This window comes from Odontesthes bonariensis, chromosome 21, assembly GCF_027942865.1.
Source record: "Odontesthes bonariensis isolate fOdoBon6 chromosome 21, fOdoBon6.hap1, whole genome shotgun sequence".
NCBI lineage: Eukaryota > Metazoa > Chordata > Actinopteri > Atheriniformes > Atherinopsidae > Odontesthes > Odontesthes bonariensis.
The window spans coordinates 10,156,600-10,174,263 of record NC_134526.1 but is presented as its reverse complement, the minus strand read 5'-3'; the positions used below and the strand labels follow the sequence as shown (position 1 = coordinate 10,174,263).

General features: G+C 40.4%; 1 pseudogene; it reads left to right on the top strand.

The window, feature by feature from the left end:
• The window catches only part of LOC142371888 (uncharacterized), a 127,361-nt pseudogene extending 111,545 nt beyond the window's left edge, over positions 1–15,816 (top strand).
• Positions 15,817–17,664: the final 1,848 nt, after the last annotated feature.

Below are 17,664 nucleotides of genomic sequence, written 5' to 3'. Positions count from 1 at the left end.
AATCTACAAAAATATTCAAAATGAATGACAAACCCCAAATCAGATGAACAATGTGCTCCCAATGTTTATGCCAGAATGATAAAGGTTTGATTCAAGCGTTCACACAGCTGAAGGAATTCTACAAGGCTTCTAGACAGAGGTGTGAGTTCGAGTCAGATGACTTGGACTCAAATCAGACTCGAGTCATAATTCTAATGACTTCTGACTTAACTTGATAGAGTCTTAAAGGACTGAACTCGACTTGGGCTTTAACGTCAGTGACTTGCGACTTTACTTTGACCTTTTGACTTGAAAATACTTAGTATACACTACCCAGAATTCTCAGATCCAACACAACATACAGTGAAGTCACAGAAGAGATGTTCAAAGATTTACCGTGACGTCACTGGGTCCCAGTTGGGAAAAATGACACCTAATATAATTTTGTTTGCTTACACAAATTACCAAGTGGTTAACGAGAAATGAACTGCAGTATGCAAAACGTACGGGTCGAAAATTACGGACGGGGAGGCCACAACGTCCAACTTCATTTGACATTTGAAGCTAGATAAAGAAGTCAAAGCCGTCACAGTGATTAGTTGGTAGTTAACATTATCTTCATGGGTAAGTACGTTTTCAAGCTTGCTAGTTTAATATGGAGGCTTTTAATCCATTTATCTAATGTTTTGCAGTGCAACCCCAACACTTTTTATGTTTTATCAAGTTCAGTTGCACTTGCTGCTTACTTTGGCAAATAAATGCACCTTTTAAGAAGCAGTTGTTATTTCTGGAAATAATTTATTATGGTTCTCTATTTGATATTATTTGATAAGGACTCGAAAATTCAAAGTTTAGGACTTGGACCTGACTCTGCACTTCCACATCTTGACTTTGGACTTGACTTGGGACTCGCATATCTTTACTTGGAAATACTCAAACTTGATTGGAAAGACTTGAGACCTACTTGTCACTTTCAAAACGGTGACTTGTTCCCACCTCTCCTTCTAGATATAACCCAAATCCCCTCAGTGACCTGTAAAGCTGTCAAACTGCACCTTCTTATTGTCTAATTTCATACCCTTCCTCCTACCTCTCCTCGAAGAACACAACATTTTTCACCATTTGACGTTGCATTGTTACTATGTGTCTTGAAGTTGTCCAGTAATAAAAAGCTGCGTGTACAAACCCTATTTTCAGAAAAGCTGGACAATTATTCCCAATACAGCAACAACTTAAATTGTTATTTTTTTGTAACCTTTAATCAACACAGTCTGTAAAATTGAAAGGCATTTAGAGAATATAAACAATCCTAGAACTTGATGCCAGCAACACACTTAAAAATGTTAGAGGAGAGTTAAATAAAGACAGATAGCTCCATGTAATATACAGTACCTGTAACACCTTTATGGAAGATTCTACATCTAATCAGCAAATTATTTGGTCCAGGTCAGAGTATAATGATTGGTTATAAAAGGAGCATTCACTAACGGTTTATTCTTTCCAAGCAAGGATGGATCATGGCCGACCACTTTGTGCTAAACTGTGTCAGGGAATCATCAATCGATAAATAAAACGTCAATGTCTATGTTGCATAACATTGAAAAAAGATTCAGGGAGGCTGGGGAAATCTCCAAGCTGAGTGCATAAAGATTGAGATAGAGACCACTTGATATGCGAGCGCTCAAGTGGCACAGCATGAGAAACCATCATAACTCCATGATCAATATAGCCACATGGGTTCAGGGGGTACATTCTGCCCCTGAATCCAGGAATTTAATCTGAAACTGTATTACTCAAAGTAGAAGCCATATAACACAGTCCACCTTTCAGTTGCTTTTGGGAAAAACAGACCTGTGGCTCTGCGTGCTAAAGATGAGAAGGACCACCCGGACTGTTATCAGTAAAAGATGCAAAGGCCAGACTTTGTAATGGTTTGGGGTGCATCAGTGTCCATGGCATGGATGACTTGCACATGTGTGAGGATACCATTGTTGCAGAGGTTTACAATAGAATTTTTGGAAAAAATATGCTAGAGCAGCTGAAATCTTGTATTCTGCAAGAATTGACACAGACTGTAGTTGCAAAAACTCCAAGAGTTTGTATCATAAGTCCCTAAACGATTGAAAAGTGTAATTAAAAGAAAGGGTGATGTAACACCATGGTAAACATGCCTCTCTTCCAACTTTTTTTTTGAGTGTCTTCTGCTGATGACGTTTGTACATTGACCTGTGGTCTTGTTTTGTTGCATCATGTTTGATGGTTGGGCCGTGGTAGCAGAGTGTTTGTTTCCCTAAGACTGGCCTTCTGCCACACTCTGTGCACAAGAACAGGGGGCCCAGTGTGTGTTGGTGTGTGTGTGTATATATACATGTGTGTGAAAGCTTATGACTTCATGGCAGCATGGCTGCCAACACCAGGTCATTTACTCTAGAATATCAGTGGGAAGTCTGTGTCCTCAGTTAGCCACAAGTGGGTTGAAGCCAGCAGACGTAATAACCCTGCACTGAACAAAACTTCAGTGGAACTCTGTTTCCAGAGTTTAAACAACTTAATCTCACTTTTATCCATATATTTATATAAATGCACATAGACGCTGCACATTTAGCATTTTTTTACTTTTATCTTCAGTGTTCACTTTGACATACTTCACACACAGAACTTTGGATTTTTCATGGAGATTCGTGGATGATGAACCACTGTATTGTAATAGGTTTTTATAGAAAAAAAGCCAGACAACTGAGCTACGTTTGTGTTTATCGCAAGACCAGAATAAATTGCAGGTTCAAGACAACACACCCATGATTTACAGGTTGCCAATTTCCTTTTCGAGAGATAATGAGTTGATTAAGATATAGACATCAGGTTCTGCATGTCTTTTTTCTTCCGTTGTTGCTTTGGCAAGATAACTGTCCAAAAAAAGTTCAGTTCAATTCAGCAATAGAAAAAAAGACATTCACATGCACACATTAATTTACACAGTATGACAGTACACTTCCTGTCTCCCAAAGGAGCATGAAACGTCATTAGCTGCCTCCCTCCTCCTGCTTTAGCTCTGCTCCAGCTGCTCCTCATCAGCACTACAGGATGATGTTTAAGGGTAGCACTTTGTAGACACAAAATTAGATATTTTTTAACAATATTACAAGTGCTCTATAAAAAATGCATCAAACCAGACAGACAAATAAAATGAAACACAGAGAAAGTAAATACAATATGATGATTAATAAGATCACATACTGATGGTATGGTTTGGGAAATGCATTCTGTAGAAAAATATTAAAATAATGCTAAATTATTCTACTGACAGAGGTGATTTATGTGCATATATTGAGGATATATCTACACTATTGTATGATAAAATACAATAGTGACTGCTCACACTTAATGAACTTACATTAAACACAAAGGAAATCTACAAACTGTTTTTTGTGCACACCAAATTTATTTTAAATTGTCGGCTTCCTCTGAATATCATCTTACCACAATAAATATAATCAGATAAAAGTGTTTATATGGCAAAAGTATTGCCTTAATTGAACTAATACTGAACCGTTATCGTGGCCGTAAACACAGAAACGAAGAGCTAAACCCACCGTTTGATTCTTATCTCTGTGTATACCATACAAGGAGCGTCTGTTTTGTTTGCCTGGGCCTTGACTTGACTTTAAGGAAACCCTGGTATGACAGTAAATTCATTTTTGTCATTTTTGTCTTTTAGATGATCCAAACCAGCAAAATACTGATTGAGTCGGCTGATGTTGTCTACTCCAAGCTCACACAAGCACAACGTGCAGGTATGCTGCATTACAGGATGCACAAGTCCTGTTAATCATAACTGTATGCTATACTGTTTGTACTGCTGAAGCTATGTTGTTTTCTTTTCAAAGTCTCACATTGTAATGCATTGAAGAAGGTAGATCTCTCTGCTACAGCGAGGAGAGTGATTCACAATTCAAGGACAGGATATGTATCAGACAAGATTAGAGTCTCCTCACTTACATATTTCTTTAACTTTAGAAAAATAAGATCATAAGAAAGCAGTCAACATTTTGTTTCGAGGGTGAATGCTTTCCACTCTCCTTTTTTAAGATCCAAAATTAATCGCACGGACAAATCTGCTTTTGCTGCCTTTAAAACATTCTTTGTTGTGTTCTTCTGTCTGACAAAATGAGTATGGTGTATCTACACCCACAGCATCTCCATCAACATCATAAGCAGTGGCTGCTGTCGATAGAACAGGCCATCATCAGTGAGTCAGCGCAGAGTAGTTATGGGCAGTGGGCAGGTGAAAACAATCAGCAAGCCACACAGACAAAGGGCTGCAGGGGAAAGGGGACAGAGAGCGTAAACATCCTCCGAGAGGAGGAGAGAAATGAAAAGGTTTGACAGTGTGGACTGTGCGTGTATGTGTAGTGGGGCGGGGGGGCGGGCCAGAGAGAAGGATACAATTAAAGATCAGTACAGTGTTTAAAAAAAAAAATGTGCTAAATGTAAGAGTTCTAGCCTTTTAGGAGAGAGGATAAAATTAACCATGATAAGATCATTAGTAGAGAAATGGCTTCAAATCAAGAAATCCTGTGGCTTGTCCTCTCCAGCCTCTTTTACATTCAGTATTAATTATTCCTTATTTGCCATCCTCCACTACTGTGCGGTTGTGCGGATCCTCAAATAAGACTTCATAGTTTGAATACTGACATCTTCATTTTGTACGTTTTTATCTAACATTCTGGTGCTACAGGCAACCGAAGATGTAAGTGAAAGAATTGGGAAACCATCAGATTTAGGCCAATTATAACCTTATTATAGCAGGTGTAAACAATGGATAATATATTTTGTGCACATCTGGTGTTGTGTGTTTCATGTTTGATAACTGGGTCTTGCTCACTAGCACATTCCCACCCAATATCCTGTTGTGAGAAAACCATTTCAAGGCTCCTATGCCCAGCTTTACTCCCTGGTGTCACACAAAGGCATATGCCTCACTCCCTACAGCGTAACAAGCCAACCTGATATTCATGCTGTGCAATTACCAGGGATGTAGATTGATCACTAGGGCTTCAATCACAGTGCTGTCCCTTGGCTTCAAGGTTTCCAAGCGCAGAGCTGGAAGCATCTTCAAAGGCGATTGCTGCAGAGTTAAGCAGAGCTGAAACCCCTCACTGCCACATGTGCAGCTGTGTCTGTGGCTGGGTACCTGAGGCTGATGTTTAGCTTACTGCTGCCATCAGGTGAAATACTTCTATGCGCGACCATGAGATAATAAACTATGCTTTGTATTTGTAAGCATGCTCATCTGAAACAAATGAACACAATTGTGATATGAGTAAAAAAACTGAAGCCTTTCCCCCTGGAGTATGAACATAATCCTTGTAATTCAAGTGGAAGTTCGTACATTTGGAGCTACAAGGATGTTTTACATAAGTAAGGAGAATGATACAATAGAACAAAAGGATTACGGCGACAGAGGGGCCTCAGTGGCATGCCAAACATCACCCACTCATGCTCCCCTACCGTTAGCACTGAAACTGACTTCTCTGACATAATGTGGCATTACAGCAAGCTGACAGAAAACAGATGACCTAAAACTCTTTCCCAAAATCCAGTTACTTTTCCTTTATGTATAAAAAAGCTATGTTATACATCCCATTGCCTTTAATCAAAATTGGGAAATAGCAAATCTAAAAATTTAATGAAATCTAACCTTGCTGTCCTAAACTAAAATAGAGATAAGATTGCTTATCAGTGCAGAACACATTGAATCTAATAGCAGTATTTCTTCTATCCTCAAAAATTGCAATAAAACTGCTGTGCATCTTACTTATGTACGATCGCTCTGTGTACATTAATAAATGTTCTCTATTTATCAGGACTGAATCAAATATCAGTGTTTATCGGTTCTCATATTGCCTGAAATACAATTAAAGGATTTCAACACAGGAAAAACATGTGATGGAGATATTCTAATGCTCGTGTCTGCTTCCTACGTCAACATTTTTGGTTCTGCTATAATAATCAGCAAGTATTTATAAACTAATTACTCATCGATATTAACAGAGACCCTTCTCACCCGCTTCTCCACTCAGCATGCTCTTTGTCTTCTCCATCTGCCTCTTGTCTCGTTGCCTCCTGAAATGAATATATAATTGCATTAAATTTAGCCTCAGAGGGAAATGTAAATCAATTGTGTTCTAGTTTTAAAAAATGCTGATCTGCTAGAGAACTTCAACTCATCAGCATCTTTTGATGCCTGGGAACTTCTTGTGATAGATTGACAAGAACTGAATACAACCTATAGAAGTCATAAACTATATGTACAGACTGACAACAACCATAGTAACAGCTTGAACTCAGAGAGAGAATCCTAGAGAGCATTACAAAAATAGAGAGGGTGGATTTGCATAGAATTGAAGGTTTTGTCAAAGGTATAATTTTGGTGTAATTGCTGTGTGAGAAGTAGAAAAAAGGTGCTAATAGAGGACTGGCTGTCAGTGTGTCAGAGAGAACATGGGATGGGGTTGGATCTGTGGCTTTGTCTGCTTCCTCTAAGCTTAATTTGAAGCCTGTGATTGGACCTGACACTTTGGCCCCAGGCATTAAAAGTGTGCTCTTCTCATCAGCTAAATGATGTTGTGGCAAAGCCATAATCACAATGATGGAAGTGATCTAACACGAGGAACCCGTGTCAAACTCTTACCTCCTTTTTTAAAAGTCTAAACGATATTGGACAGTGTGGGGTTTTTATGGTTCTTACTGCCTTATCGCACCTCTTCTTCTCTTCCTGTCTTCACTTTGTGCACAGTCATTGTTGCAGCTAATCAGTTTAATTTTAAGCTTATGTGTTGATGAGGATGGAGAGGTGCTAGATGATTCCCCTTGGGCACTATCGGTGGCTCACAATCACACGCATGGACAATGGGAGATCAGGAAATCAGCTGGGATGCACACTCTGGCACCTCCAGATGCTACCACTGTGTGTGTTTTTTTGTGTACACTGTGTGCTCTGCTTTATGTGTCTGCACAGATATCAAATCGGAGTCTGGTGGACCCAACTCTCTTAAGTGGTCTCTTATTTACTGGCTCCTGCAAGGGTTCTTTTTAAATTAAGGTTTATTTAAGTAGCTTTTCTTAGAAATTGTATTTAGATGTGATGCAGTCGTGGGCAGTAGTGCTTTCATATGAGATAACGGATCAATATTTTGCTGTTAATTCTATCACAAACTACACATCACTTAATTTTTAAGAGCACAATGTTTTGCAGCTTGATTTAATAGCATTATAACGTGACTGCTGAACGAATAACCTCAAATGAAAGATACTATCTTTCGATCACACAAAGCTATCAACTCAGTCATTTGTCAGCTAAGAATTTCAAACTTGGGATATGTTTGAGTTCATGTAAAACAGGTTGAGTCGGCATCAGATGACCAATTACAATCAAGGATCAGTTGCATACTTCTAAACTAAATGAGCACATCTTAATCCTAAACTAATATGAGAATTTTAATATTCATATCAGGCTGAAAGCAACACAGCTGCTCCAGCGGCAGGAAGCAACGCTGGTAAAAAAAAAAAATGTAAATGTGTAAAGCTTATTAATATTACCACCACATCTTTAAAGCATGAGTGGATCTGACAATTTATGATTGTGTACTTTGTTAAATGAATGTGCTGCAGGTGTATTCATGTACTTATCAACAGGCATCAACAGTACAGTATACAGTGATGATTTAAATAAAGAAAGTATTAACATCAGTTACAAATCTTCAAAAGCCAGTAGAAATAAACTGTAATCACTTTAATTTTGAGGGAGACACTGTGGTGTCCACAAACTGATGTCTTCTTTTTAGATTTGATCATTTTCTAAGGGAACTGTTTGTTGGGTTGCAGTATTTTTGCACACGTTGATCTCTTACATTGAACTTAACCTGCCCAGGAGCAGGTCAGGTTTCCCCCATCGGCAGTGTGTCACAGTGCGGCAGTGTGTCCCTTAAAACCCGGAGTTGAACCGGAGGTTTCCTTGCTAAGCCACTAATCCTACTTTGTAGTACAGGTCCCTGGTTTTCACCAGACATAAATACCTGTGAAGTCAAGTAATAGAACACACAGAGCTAAAAATAAGCTCAACAGTCAGAGCCTCTTTTAACATCCTGGTATTTTTCTAAGCATCTCTGTGCATTTCATACTTTGGCGATGAGGTTTCTTGAAGATAAGCCAGGATCCTGACAATGTTGAAACAGGTCCTGAAACAGGAGTATGTTCTAACAAGCAGTGCTTGTTAGGCTTTCGGGAAGTCTCTTTTCATGCAAACTACTCTTGCTGTGTTGATTTGATTTTAGGCAATTCTATAATCATGAAAATCCAAAGGATTAAGACAGTTCCTTCAATTTGTCTTGTTATTTTTCAGAAGCTGGTTAATCCTTTTCTGCAATTGAAATAATGACACTCTGCTTGGGCTCAGGAGTGTGTATGAATTGTGATAAATGAAGAAAGCATTGATCTAACTGTTGTTTATATCCCTCTCACCACCTGTCCTTTCTTTGTTGCCACCATTTCTTTTCGTCGGATCCTGTTTAGAGATTCTGTTTGATTTCATTGTTTACTACCTTTCCCTTTCGCTGCCTGAAGCCCATAGCTGATTTTTGTCTGGGCATTTGAATTCTGAGCACAAGGTTGCTCCATCTATAATTACAAAGGCAAAAATCATGTCTTAGCTTTACGGTTACTCTCAGCCTTTACTTCAGGGTGTGTGTTTTTTGTCTGCACTTGTGTGGCTACTTAGAGAAGATATGTTGTTCCTTTAAGTCCTTGTATCTGAGCACCTCTTTGTCTTTGTTTCCACTAGAGAGGCAAAACATATGACCCTGTCTCTACAGATTGTGCCACAGGGCTACATTTTTTTTATTAGCTCAAGTTTCACAGAGTTAAAGTGACAGCAAGGAACAGCAACTGTGTTACTGTCAAGGGAAAGGTAAAGCTTAATATTAGCCAAATGAAATGCTTGAACAGGCTGAATTGCTATGAACTGCCTCCAGCTAACTTAATCTCTCATTCGGCTCCCTGCCTGCCATGTCCTGTGATTGCAAACTTTCTTGGCTCAGCTCTCCCCAGCAGAAGCCCATTAACTACAACAGATTATATGATCAAATCAGTCCTAATCCCTGTTAATGAAACTTTCATGCTCTGAAACGGTTATTCAGATGTGGTTATACATCATTAGCATTTAACAAATTAAGGAGAACAAGGGATCCTGTGTCTTTTTTGCATGGTTGAGTCTCAATTGTACTAAAGAGCAGCGATTTTATTTGTATTATACGTGTGTGTGTGTGTGTGTGTGTGTGTGTGTGTGTGTGTGTGTGCATGTTTTTGCATGCATCGAGGATGCACTCTACCGTGTGTGCTGTGGGAGACAGCAGTTAAATGGCAAAGCACAACATGCATTCATTGTGGAAATTTTAAGTGGTGCATTAAATATTATACACAAATATAGTGTTTTAATTTTGCATTAATTTTTTTTGTAATTTCATCCCTTGCTTTGGAAAAATATACTTTAGGAAGAGTCTTGAGTTGTTGTAGAAAAAAACAAAAAAATTAGGAAAGCTTGCCTCTGGTCTGAGCTAATCTGCTCTCTAAGAAAATCCATTTGATAGAGGACTTCTCCTGACAGCAGTCGAGGTGCAGTAGTTGTACACTACTAATTATAAAATAGTGCTGAATGAATGAATGACTTGAGGTGAAGGCCTTTTTGTGAGTTATAGCATTCTGTGATTCATCAATGTCTGTGTTGTAAATCAAAGCTGGGGTGACATAAGGTGATTTGTCAGTGACAGACTGACAAGCAGGCTGAGACTTACAGGTTTAGGGGGAGTTTGTTCTTAAAGCCACTGAGGATAAGTACTGGTCTGCATGAGCTAAATGAAGCCTGACCTAATGATAAATTAACTAGAGGTTACCCTGCACCCAAAAAATACTGCCTTAGATTATGTTACGCAATGTTGCTATAGATGTTGTTCATCAAACATTAGCAAAATTAACATTGTCATATTATAGACTTTTTTGCCATTTCATCAGTGATTACTATATTATTGTTATTGTGGAATTAATTAATTATATTTTCATCTTTTTCTACTGTGCCTAGGTGTTTTATCATGTCTGGATGGTCATATAGTATTAGGTAACAAATCTAGAGGATGCCCTTTGGTTCTTGGCAGAGATATCTACCTCCTGCATTAAACTTGCTTTATTTGAAGAAGTCAAACCTCTTGAGAAGACTAATGTAGTTATTCTTAAATTCATATAAAAATATTCTTATGAATTGGTGAAATGTTGTTGTTTTGTTTTTGTTTTTTACAAATATTTTACTTCAAGGTTGACTATGACATTCTAACATGACATTTTGATGCTGCAGTTCTGTTTTTTGGCTTCAGTGATATATGTTTGTCTGTGTCTGCATCCAGGCCTGGACTTCCATGAGGATCTGCATCGCATTGGAGCAAAGGAGGGTCTAAAGGGCCGCAAACTTCAAAAAGCATTGGAGAGCTACGCTTGGAACATCACTGTACTTAAAGTGAGTGAACCTCAGTCATAACATGGTTTCCAGCATAATTAAAACCACATAACTGCGTGGACCCCCAATTTATTTGGATTCAGATAATAAGGCTGATTGACATGGACAGTGTTGCTGAGATTGAATAACATGACATTTTAAGAACACTTCCTGGGCTTATTGTATTTCTCACTTCTCTAATCCCTAAAACTCTTAGGTAATTGGTGTTGCTCCAGGCTTTTTTATATGTCTTGGCTCATGTTGCTATCTTGACAAGAATGGATAGGATTGTTCACACTTGTTGGCAGACACACAAGTACACACAGTAAGTAGGCGCAAGGTCCCATAGCTATGCCTTAAAGATGATGCTCAGCAAAAAGCTTTCTTGTCTCTTCCTGCCCCATGACACAAGAGATAAGGCTGCCCAGTGCTCTCATCTTATTGCCTCTTTGAAAACTGGTGATACATGTGGGACTTTGCTAAAAATGGATGGAGAAGACAAGATAATGTTATCTCATGTCATCACCTTGAAATCATTAACTACTTACCAAAGAAGCTTCCTCGGTTTAGCTTTTTCCTTGAGTGTCAGGATGTTAGATTGTTTGATTTTCACCCATTTCATGTCTGTTTCACCAAACAAAAATCAAAGAACATCAGGGCTGCATCCAAATTTTACTACAATTAAAGGTTTACTTTTATGAGAAGTGGCAAGCTTCGAAGATTTGTACAAGAACTACACTTTTATTTTCAGTTTCCTGTGTGCTTGAGCCTTTGTTATGAGATATAAAAATCTTTATTTTGCCACACTGTTTTTTTTTTAAGAGGCATAGTAACTGCAAATGAAGTAAAGCTGGCTTGGCCTTTTTTCAGACATTGGTAGAGTCTGCAGGTGTCCCTTTAGGCTGCCAACAGCCCCAATGACCTTCACCGCAAAGCTAGGACAACCTGTATGTTGCCTGGAAGGCAAAACCTATGGCTGTATGTTTTGAGCATGCGCTTGGCAGTAACCGAAGGTGACTCAGATACAATCATCTGAACGTGTAAGGAAAAACAGGATACTGAGAAACGACAGTCTTGCATGTTTAGTCAGACCAAACTGAAAAAGAAAGCAAGTACTCATGTTTCTTTTTTGGTCACTTGATTTTCTAAAATTGTGATGTTCTGAAGTAGTACTTAACAGATGGACACCCAAACCAACCCCTTTCACCCCTTTTCCCTTTACAGTCATCACTCCCTCCCAATTCCTCTCTTCACCGTCTTGTCTTTCAAAACACACACTTCCCTCTTTCGGCATTTCCTCATCCTCTTTTTTCTTCAATGAGCCATCCTCTCAACAGAAGTGCTTCTTGGCATGCATAGAACTCCTCCTCTTCCTCCTCCCATTCTTCATGTGTAATCTGTCTCATACTGAACATTTGGTGAGAGTGAGCGTTTGCCAGGCCTGGCAGTTATTCCCAGTTATTTCACCTGTCAACCTCTCCAGACTCTCAGCAGGCCAGGAAGCGCTCGCTGGTAGAGGCAGGGATAAGGGGGGGGGGGGTTGAGAAGAGGGAATTGGAGGAGTCACGTTCTCTCTCTGTCTCCCTAACTCCCACTCCAACTGTACGTTGACAGTGACAGTAAGATCAGAGCTGTCATGGTGAATGATGGTTTTTGCACATTTCTGTCACTCATTGTACCTCTCTGTCAAAAAGAAAACCAGAGACAGAAAAAGAGATTTTTGAAGAACATGTCAAGCATTTTGAAGTTCTTTTTAAAAGGACAGAAACGTTAAAAAATTATGCATCTTGTTGTCCCAAAGTCACTCATTTTTGGAATTTCCCCTGCAAATAAATTTAGTCTAAAGCTTATTATTACATAATTACTCAACCTCCTGCTTAGATAGTTCAGATTTCTGCTATTCGTCACAACTTTAACCCCATTTTGTGTCATTTTTATCACATATTGTCCTGCTTCACTCTACAGGCAGCGCATAATAGATGCATCTTGCCCACACTTTTGCCTTGTCACTTGTAATTCACTGTAAAGGTCTACAGTACGACCTTTAAATAATAACACAGTGAATTCTGGTTACTTCAGAGAAATTGGCTGATAAACAAGGACACTGGGCTAGAATTCAAATAGCACGTAGTGGTGGGATTAAGCTGTTGCCCTTGCTTTGGCTTAGCCCCCAGCAGATAGCTTTCGGCCAGCCGTAGGAGTGAATGCATCCAACTAGAAGTGCCATCGTGGTTTGGCTGTTGTAGCACAGGACAAGCTTTGCACTGTCTTATTTAATGCCTGGTGAGTCATGACTTATGTAATTTCATCTTTTTTTTTCAAACATATGACTTATTCATGCTCTTGGTTTTTGTGCTGGATTGGCATGGGTAAAAAGCCACTTGCAGCATATTAACATCACTTGGGAGTAGAACATTGGCTGCTGCGTGCAGAGCAGCACCTTTACTCTTCCTGCAATATGTCAGACTGCTGTGCGGCACTAAAAACGTTATCCCTTTCACCGTTTACACTTCTGTCTGGTGCACAACAGGTCAGCTTGTGCCACTTCACAAGGATGACAGCGAGCTGTCACAGCAGGTCTGATAGACTGAAGCTTAATGAGACTGTGAGAAGGAGGTAAAATATGCAGATTTACGGATTAAACGGCAACTGCTCTCATCTTTCCCGTAAGCACATGTTGGAGTGGACACAGTGAAAGAGAGTTGGTTGTGACTAAACAAAGAAGCCTGAGGAAATGAGTAAAGGATTTAAAGGTTGTAAACGTTGAGGGAGTTTGTCAAAGCAGGACTTTTTCTCCTTCCTTTTCTCTCTGTTTAGATAGTTCTAATAATATATGCACCTCTTACACACAGAAATAACTGCCTTCGGAGAAAACTCCACCACTTTTCCACATGACAGAGAAAGCCATCTTAAGGAGGCAAGCAGCTATGACCGTGGCCCAGATTGACTTGACAGTGCTGTAATGCAAGATGCCTGCCCTGACCGCTTCCTCCACATATGGCAGGCATTCATCTCTGGGGTGTTCAAATAAAGAGCAGAAACATAGTGTAACATTATCACCATATGACAGCACAGTATACCAGCTGAGAGGAGCAGTACAAAGGGCTGGCAAACAACCAAAAGCAGTTCAGTGGTTTTATACTGCCCCCTTCTGTATCTTATTAGTTAATGCAGTAAGGATACGCACTTCCACCTGATTTGGAGAGGCAGATGTCGTTTTGTGGTTAAAAGATCTTTTTTATAAAAGAAGTCTGATAAACTTTTTTATTGTTGATAGACTGTGAGTTAAACCAGCCTTTAAGGGATCATATAGACAATGCTTTGCTCTTTTTTATTTCAGAGAAATTGTACATGAATAAGAAACATTAACAAATGTTTTGCTTTTTCTTCCCCAACGTCAGGGCCAAGCAGACCTGCTGAAGCATGCAAAGAGTGAGGCACTGGACACTCTGCGTCAGATCCATTGTGCAGCTCAGTCCTGTGGCCTCAGCAAAAATGGAGCAGCTTCTCCACAGCTTCAGCACCATCCTTACCACCAGCCACAACAGATGCAGCAAATGCCTCAAGCCAAGCCCCACCTACAACCTCCACCACTGTACCAGCCCCAAACTCAACTTCAGTCCCAGACCGCACCTCAGGCTTATCTGAACCCTCACCCCCAGCAATATACCCAACTACATCCCCAGCCAGCCACTCTCCCTCCTGTCCAAACAGTTTCAAAGCCACCGGCCTATCCTCAACCTCCACCCCTACCCCAGGTACAGTTTCAGTTACAGAGCCAACAGCAGAGGGCAGTAGGACCTCTTGACACCATCCCTGATAGAGAAAAAGAGATGATCAATGACAATCCTGTTGGATCCTGCTGACCCGCAGCCTGTGCCCACAGAGAATCCCACCCAAAGAGAGACAGAGAGAGTCAGATAGATGAGGAATTAGGTGTAGAAGGAAAGCAGGAGGCTGGTAAGGAAAGGGAAGTGGAGGATGCTGCAGAGACAGTTAAAGAGCTGATGATGGTAAGGAAGACTCAACGTGCGAGAAGTGAGACTCAAGTTTGACAGGAGATTTTCGTTGGTCCAAGAGCTGAAGGAGAAGACAAACCTAGAAATTATGTCATAAATTTTCTAAGCAGGATGGAAAGCTGCCAGGAGAATGCTGTTTTTTCTCTGGATTTAGAGGATAATGTTACAGTTCAGCCGGAAGGTTTACTTCTCCTTGTCTTCTTTCTTGCAAAAAGTAAAAGGGTAAGAGGTGGTAACAAAGTTCTAGTTTGCATTTCTGCATAGGAATGGTCAAGGATTTAGAAATCCCTGTCTCTCTCTGGACAATGCTAGTTACATTCCCCTCCTCAACGTACTCTAGCTCTGTGGGTGCAGGCTTTACCTCACATTGGCGTTTTATGCCACAAATTTGCCTTTTCTTTTCAGAGACACCTTGGCATGTCTTTGAGCTTTTATTACTTACATATTGGCACTCCTCCTCCGCCATTTTAGACTTAGTGCAAATTCCCACTCCTTTCAATGAAGAGGATGTCAAGTGCACAAATTAGAGCAGCTCTACTAGCGCACCGTAGGAGTCACAAATGACCATTTCAGCACAAACCAGGGAGCTCTAGAGAAAATATAGAAAAAATCTGCAGCTACTGAAGTGTTCAGTCACATTGATGTATTATTTGCTGCCGTCAACCTCCATCAGGCTTTGGAGGTCTCTAGTGTCGTTCATTAGAGTTTAAGTTCTTCATCATTCCTGGAAACTCCCCACAGGATCTCCTTGTCTCCTCCCCGGGGGGCTGTGTGTATGATGTTACGTGCATTGGTGATTTGGTCCCCAGGGTGGAGCTGGCCCACATCCTTAAGTGGTGGAGCTCCGCAGCCAGTCAGAACTGGAACATTCGACCTGACCTGTTAGAGGTGAAAGGTCAAAAGCAACATGGTACTGCTGTCCGTGAAAATACAAAATGAAGTGACTAGATGTAAACTTTATGTAAAATGTATGAAGGAAATATATATTACTGTAATAATTCTCAGATATTATTGATTGATAATCTAACTGTTTTTAGTTTTATTGAGATTCATATTATTTTTTAACATTACTTCCACATCTGCAGTGATTTGACACCGGTTGTTTTGTGGATCAGATCAAGACAACCAGTGCACGTGGGACTGGAAAGAGGGATTACAGGTTAGCACCACAACACCAGGGTCAAACAAACACGTGATGTGTTCTTCACTTAAAAGTGAGTGCAGATTGTGTAAGAGCTCCTATAAGTGGCCCATTAAAATTGGCTTCATTGTTTATCCTGTCTCCTTTTGTTCATTTCTACTTAAGTCATAAATGTGTATAAATGCAAATATACATGTTTCAGAGGGATGTCTGTTGATTTAGGTTGCAGAAATGTGTTGCTCAATTACTTTATAGTTACTAAATATATACTTAATTATATAAGTGTGCAGTTTTCACACGATGGCCGTTTTCACTCAAACGTGGCAAATTCTGTAGGATACATTGAAAGCTCTGCAATGTAAATCCACTCTGAAATCCTTATTGATTGGTAAAATTCAATTCAATTCAATTCAATTCAATTCAAATTCAAAAATACTTTATTTATCCCAGAGGGAAATTAAATGTTGATGTAGCTCAATTAAATCAAGGAGTTATTATAGATGCTGATGGCTGTGGGCAGGAATGATTTCCTGTAGCGGTCCGTTTTGCATCCAAACTGAAGAAGCCTTTGACTGAAGAGACTCTGTTTTCCGATAACAGTCTCATGGAGAGGATGTTCAGGGTTGTCCATAATTCTCTTGATTTTATGCAAAATCCTTCTTTGCATTATTGTCTCCAGAGGTTCCACAGTCATCCCCAGAACAGAACCAGCCTTCCTTATCAGGTTGTTGAGTCTTTTTAGGTCCCTGGTTCTGATGCTGCTGCCCCAACAGATGACGCAAGAGGAAATGACGCTCTCAACAACAGACTTGTAGAATATCTGCAACATCTTGTTGCAAACCTTGAAGGACCTTAGCTTCCTCAAGAAGTACAGTCTGCTCTGTCCTTTCTTGTAGATGACTTCACTGTTGTGTCTCCAGTCCAGTCTGTTGTCCACATGAACACCAAGGTATTTATATTCCTCAACCACCTCCACTTCTTCTCCCATGATGGAAACAGGGTTTGAGCTGACCCTGTTTCTCCTGAAATCTACAATCATCTCCTTTGTTTTGTTAACATTCAAGATGAGATGATTGTTCCCACACCATGCCACAAAGCGGTCCACCAGCTCTCTGTACTCAGCTTCTTGTCCATCTCTGATACACCCGACAACTGCAGAGTCATCTGAATATTTCTGTAGATGACAGGAGTCTGACTTGTACTGGAAGTCTGAAGTGTACAGAGTGAAAAGGAATGGTGAGAGTACAGTCCCCTGTGGTGCTCCTGTGCTTGTGATCTCCTGGTTAGACACACAATTCTTCAGTCTGACAAACTGTCGTCTGTTTGTCAGGTAGTCATTAATCCAGGTGATTGTTGAGGCCTCCACCTGAGTCTTCTGGAGTTGCAGACGAAGCAGATCAGGCTGGATTGTGTTAAATGCACTGGAGAAATCAAAGAACATGATCCTCACAGTGCTGCCTGCTTTATCCAGATGACAGTGGGTTTGTTGAAGCAGGTGTATGATAGCGTCTTCAACTCCAACTCCATGGCGATAAGCAAACTGCAGGGGGTCCTGATATGTGCTGGTTTGCTTACACAGGTGGGTCAACAGGAGTCTCTCCAGGACCTTCATGATGTGGGATGTCAGTGCAACAGGTCTGTAGTCATTGATGTCTGAAGGGTGAGTTTTCTTTGGTACTGGAACCAGACAGGATGTCTTCCACAACAGTGGTACCTTCTCTTGGGTCAAGCTAAGGTTGAAAAGGTGTTGCAGAATCCCACAGAGCTGCTCTGCACAGGCCTTCAGGACTCGGGGGCTGACACCATCTGGACCTGCAGCCTTGTTCCGGTTCAGTCTCTCCAACTGCCTCTTCACCTGACTTCTAGAAACAGAAAAGTGGGAGGGGGAGGCAAAGGGGACAGCAGCATCTCCTGATTGGGTTGAAGACAAACTAGTGGAAGCAGAAGAATCCATGACTGAGGTGGAGGTGGAGATGTTACAG